We start from the raw sequence: 6,000 nt of genomic DNA on the forward strand, positions 1-6,000 counted from the left end.
TGTTTTTCTGCATGGAGTTTGCATGTTCTCCCTGTGCATGCGTGGGTTCTCTCCGGGTTCTCCGGCTTCCTCCCACAGTCCAAAAACATGACTGTCAGGTAAATTGGTCTCTCTAAATTCTCCCTAGGTCTGCCTGTGTGTAAGAGTGCATGGCTGTTTGTCCTGTCTGTCTCTGTGTTGCTCTGCGACACACTGGTCAGGGTGAACTCCGCTTCTCGCCCGAAACGTTCGCTGGAGATGGGAACCAGCACCTCTGCTGACCCCTCTAAGGAACAAGGGTGTTAGAAAATGGATGGATGGCCTTCACACATCCATCTGAATCCTTAAATCCAGGCACTCCATCCTCCTTTTTGGCATGCAGACTGCTTCTGCAAACAACTGCGAGAGAATAGGGTGGTAGAATGCCAACATTTTATTCAATTTGTCGCTTCTAAATATCCCAAAGTCAGCTGTAAGTGCAATTATGACAAAGTGGAGGTGATTGGAAATGACAACTGGACTCAGCAGCTGCTGAGGTGCAGAGTGCGCAGAGGTCCTTGACTTTCAATCGCTCTAAACTTTAATTTTCCTTTCCAGATTAGCTGAAGACCAGTGTGTAGAGAGTTTGATGAAATCATCCAAGGCTTACATCACCGAGTGCAACACAAAGCATGGGATGCTGTGGGGCAAAGTACACCGCCAATGGACTATAGAGCAGAGGAGACGTGTTCTCTGGGGTGACGGATCATGCCTCTCTCTATTTGGCAATCCAGCAGGGACTAGCCTCGGATTGGAATTTGCCCGGAGAGCAAGACTTGAGTGTCTGCATTGTGTTAAGTGTAGAGCTTGTTGTGGGATGTGTGATGTGGAACTGTTTCTTCAGGTTATATGTACTGCCTTAAATACTGCCAAACGTTCCCCTTTTGACACTTTACGTGACTTTTCTTGCCTGTATCGCAACGATCGGTTTCCCCAAGGTTGATTCTTCAGGTTCTGAACACTATGTTGATCATGAGTCCTCGTTACATCTCGCCTTTCTGAAAATGAAACGAGACGGACCCTCGGGACACAGGGGAGAAAACGTCCTTTCCAGTAGGATTAGAGGCGCAACGGCGATCAGACTTCATCTGCACTACAGCTGTTAGATCACCTTTAGTCAGGATTACTCAGTGTCTGTGCTTGGTGATTACTTGTGGGGCAGTGGGGGGGTTGGTAGACTGTTAAAACCCACAATGAGGGAAATTACTCAGTAAGCACTCTGTGACTCACTCCTGTAGGAATTGACTTCGGTCTTGTACAGTGTGCTCTCTGTTTGCGCAGCGTCTCTGGACGGTTCTGCAGAATCTCCAGGCGCAGAGATGTCCTGCCACTGGTAAAACAAACAAGCCAGCTGCACAGACTCCGCAGATGTTTAAAGACGACAACAACAGGAGACGGCGTCCAGACCGGCTGGGCGTCTGGGTAACTGCTCAGCTGGGAGAGGAACCGCGAGCGTTCTTCAGTTTTGGAGGGAGAAGCTGGCATTTCACAAAAGCCCCTCGGTCTCCATCTCTTTATCCCGTGTCATGTGTTTTAGTTGGCAGGCACAGATTAAGTGTCTGGAATGGAAACGTTCACGTTACCGGAGTGCCACATATGTTTATATTTAAAGTCATTTCCTCGATTTTTTTTTTTTGGGGGGGTTCGTGTATTTCACCATTTTTAAAGAGAAAAAACCTCAAAAAAACACACATACAAGAGCTGGAAACTGTGATTCAATCAAAAATGGTCAACCCCTTCTCCTTCCAGTGCACCTCTGGAGCTCCCACTCCAACAGCTTAGCAGAGTCAGATCAGTGTAATAAGCAGGGGAAGAAAGGGGTTAAAGGGGGGAGATGAGGAACAGGAGAGGAGGTATGGTTTTTCTTGACCCGTGAGGCCGACAGAGGTGGAAAGAATGTGCTGTCCAGCCGGTGAACACGTTAACGCGAAGAGGGGAAAAAACTTCCTACAAGCAGCTCTCCCACCATCCCAAACCCCCTCACCCACAGCATACACACGGAGGGAGGGAGACGGGTGGAAGGAGGACTGGAGAAAATGCAAACTGCAGAGAAACGGGAAAGCCACAGAATACGCTCGTGGTCAACCATATGAAGAGAGAAAACATCTTCAGGATGCAATTTAAACCGAACACACACAGGAACAGATGGAAAACAATAGTGGATAAACAACGAAGAAATGTGACGGAGTCAGGAAGGACCTGCAGCCAGGTGCGTGTGCACAGCAGGCGTCCTGGATGCAGGATTCAAGGAGTTGTGAAACAATTAACAAAAGAAAACAAAGCAGTCCTACAACTTGAGACAGAACATTTAGTCATATTTTTATGTGCAAATAAAAAAAAAAGATTGCTCTTCAATAAAGTTTAGCGTCATTCTGTAAGTAGTTTTATTATCTTCAGCAACTGAGTCAGACCTTTTCAGAAAAAAAGTGCTCAACGCAGCTGTGTGTGAAGGATGAGCAACGTTTTTCTGAAACTGTTAGTGCACCACTTTGTATTCTGTCTCTAAAATAAAAAATATAAAAAAAATCATGAAAAAACTAATAATCAGAGACAAAGTTTAAATCTGAGGTACTGTTCTAAACAGCAACAGAAACTAAACTTTTTCCAGCGTCCTCTAGTCATCAACCTAATCTCCGAATTGCCCACAGAAGATCCAACAGAGAAATGTAGCAATTTTTCCTAATTTAACTGCCTGCTTCTGCTTCAACACGTCTGTTGGATATTATCAGAACTTCAATTCAGCAACTTCAGGATTTTACCCTTTTAAAAAAAAATAAATAAAAAAAAAAATCACTTTTTGATAATGTTCCCAAAGCCCCATTATGCATAACTGGCATGTAAAGACTCCCCATTTCCAGATGGGTTACACCTGATCACATGAGGCTTTCTGTAGCTTCTTCAGGCTAATTTTGATTGAGCCCGTGGAGCTGAGACTTTACCACCAGGCCATAAGTTCCCCTCATGTTTGGTTTGATGACACTTTTTTCTCTTAATTCATTGACATGTCAACCATTGCTTGTTCTGCGTGGAAAAACACGTGTTTACTAAAAAGCTACTTTTGTTTACTTGCATCCTACTTGCACCAAGGCCCCTGACAAATCTTTGGGTCTCTAACAAGGATCCATTTGTTCCACCATTTTTAATAACACATCGTAATATGTGCTGGTGCAAACTCTCAAGTAAAGGATTTAAATCCCCTTTCAAACTTGAAACAGTGGGTCATATTTACTACGTTCCAAATTTCATCATATAGTCTAAAAGCTTTAAGAATCTAAAACCTTTGGTGTGTTTAGTATTCTGGCTGTTTACATATGTCCTGTTATATTTGTCCAAACGGCTCAGATTTCTAAAATGGTGTCAACGCTTCCTGTTGTTTTAGAAAATGGTAGGAACACCCGGCCAGCCTTCAGGGGTCTGTGCTTATCTTGTGTGTGTAGCGCATACACACACGCCCACACACACACACCCACACACACACGTGTGTAAGTGTCAGGTCTCCTCTGGGGACGGGTCTACGGACCCGGTTGGAAGCAGTATACATGAAACAAGCCCACACATGTTTCTCTGCTTCCTGGTTCTGGCCTTGTCCAGTACCTTTTCACCACGTCCATTTGGAACTTCGGGTTCCTAACGGAGCCAACATTCCCTTCCCTTCTTTCAAATAATTTGGGACGACCTCCCAGTAGAGGTCGGATCCAACATGTCTGCCAGGAGCTCTGTTGGAAACGTGGTGTTCAACAGAGGCCGAAGGGAGGAAGCCCAGGGAGGCACCAGGGAGGGGTCAGAAGGGTCCAGTCTGCCCAGGATACGGCTCCTTTAGCCTGGGATGACTCAACTCCAAAGTATCTCTTCTTAGGAAAACATCCATATCGGCGCTCTCCCTGAGAGCTGTTGGCTACTTAAGGTCTGGAACAACTTCCTTGATTTGAAACCCATTTGCTCTTAACCATTTCTCTATTGGTCGTCATGTTTCTGAATCCCGTGAACAGTTTTAGTTTTTTAGTTTTTTTTACACTCCACCCCCCACAATTACTGTGTGAGACCATTAATTTGAGTTGACATGTTTTAATGTTCTTGGGTGTGTTGATAGCGGAGGGGAGAGTGTTGTAATATCTTTAGCAGATTGTGGACTCTGTAAACAGAGCCTTTCAGGCCTCTGTGTTGCTAACACCAGCACCTCACACCACACGGCTCCCCGTCCCCCTCAGTGACTCCCACCACAAGCATCCCACCTCCTCATTACCATCCATCTTTTTTTCCTTATTTCCATTCTGCTGGTGGAAAATCTGATCTTCAGAACTGCGGAGGTCTCCCACATTAACGCACACTTTGTACAAATAACGTTCAGTCCCTTGCAAAACCACTCATTCCTATTGAACTCAGATTTTGGCCTGGTTATGTTAAGTCCTATACAAACTCAAATCAGTGCAGATTTTTAACCGCGAAGGGAAAGCACATACAGTTTTGAAAATTTTGTCCAATAAAAAAAAGCCCTGCTCTTTTAAGCTGATACCAATAAATAAAAGCTAGTGTATCCAAATGGACTTAAGAAGTCACCTCGAAAAACGACATGGGGAACTCCTGTGTGTAATATAATCAATATAAATACAGATGTTTCCAGTGAAGTGCTCTGAGGTTCATTAGGGAACATTAGTGAACAACAGGACAGAGTTGGACAACCAAACCCAAGTAATGAACATTTTCTTTGACACTGTTCAGTTCATCTTCTAAGATTTGGAAGTATGGAATACTTGTAAACGTACCAAGACTTGACTCTCCGTCTATAGTAAAAGGGAAGGCAACAAGCATCAATCAGAAAATATGCAAAGAAGCTCATGAGCACTCCAGGCAGATTTCTTTGACCCTGGCAACAAATAGTGGCTGAAATGTGATTGGTTAAATGCTCAAATATGAAAAGACACGTCTAGAAGCAGCGCAACCAGGGGGCTAGCAATGAAAGGAAGCGGACAGACCATTTGGAATTATTTAATACGTATTCATGGACAAAATATAATTATTTTATATTTTGTCTGTGATTCATATACTTTTAGGCCAGCAGAGAAGGCCTTGCAGGTCCTGACGGCCCACCACTGCAAAACTCCCATTAGGGGTTGAAGACAGCTTGACACTTGGGTGGACATTCAGCTTCTAGCTAGGTCAGGGGGCCCAAAGTGGGTCCTTGAGGGCCGGCATCTTGCACGTTTTAGTTCTCTCCCAGGTGGCACCAACAACCTTTTCAGCATGTCAGTGTTCTTCTTAGGCCTTCTAACAAACCATCATTTGATCCAGGTGTGCTAAACTAGGGAGAGAACTAAAACTTGCAGGAAGCCGACCCTCCAGGACCGACTTTGGGCACCTCTGAGCTAGATGATAACAGTAAACCTAAAGCTGTAGCTGCAAAGGCTCCGTCAAAGTTCAGGTCTAAATCGAGCCGGGAATCTCTGGCAAGACTCGCTGTCGATGTTCGCAGATGTTCTTAATGCAATGCGTACCGAACTTGACCTTCTTTGCCAAATAATATCGGGCAAAAATTTCAGTCTCTACACGGCCAAAGCTGGTAGAGATATGCGCCTAAAGACTTGCAGATGTGACGGCGGCGCAAAATGCTCCTTCAAAATGTTGACTCCAGGGCTTGTTGGAACGTCGTGAAAGCACAACGCATAAAACAGCGGCGTTTCGTTCTGATGCTCAGACGCCGTCTGAAAACCCACCACATCCAAAACCTTATTCCGAAGCCCAAAGTTTATTTTGTTTTTTTGTGAAAGAAAGCGGAATATTTTCTTATGCTGACCCATAATGTGGATCTCTGTTTTCTTTCCATTCCTTTTAGCGGAGCACAAGAAACATTGACATTGGCTTTTCTGTCTTTGAGGTAATTAGCTGTTCTCCTTTTTAATATTATCCCGACATGAAGTGTGGCCTCCTCTGTGAACAGCTTACTTAGCTTTTATGGGAGGCTCTTTGCACACTCAGTTAATTTAT

This window comes from Gambusia affinis, linkage group LG17 (genome assembly GCF_019740435.1).
Source record: "Gambusia affinis linkage group LG17, SWU_Gaff_1.0, whole genome shotgun sequence".
Taxonomy (NCBI): domain Eukaryota; kingdom Metazoa; phylum Chordata; class Actinopteri; order Cyprinodontiformes; family Poeciliidae; genus Gambusia; species Gambusia affinis.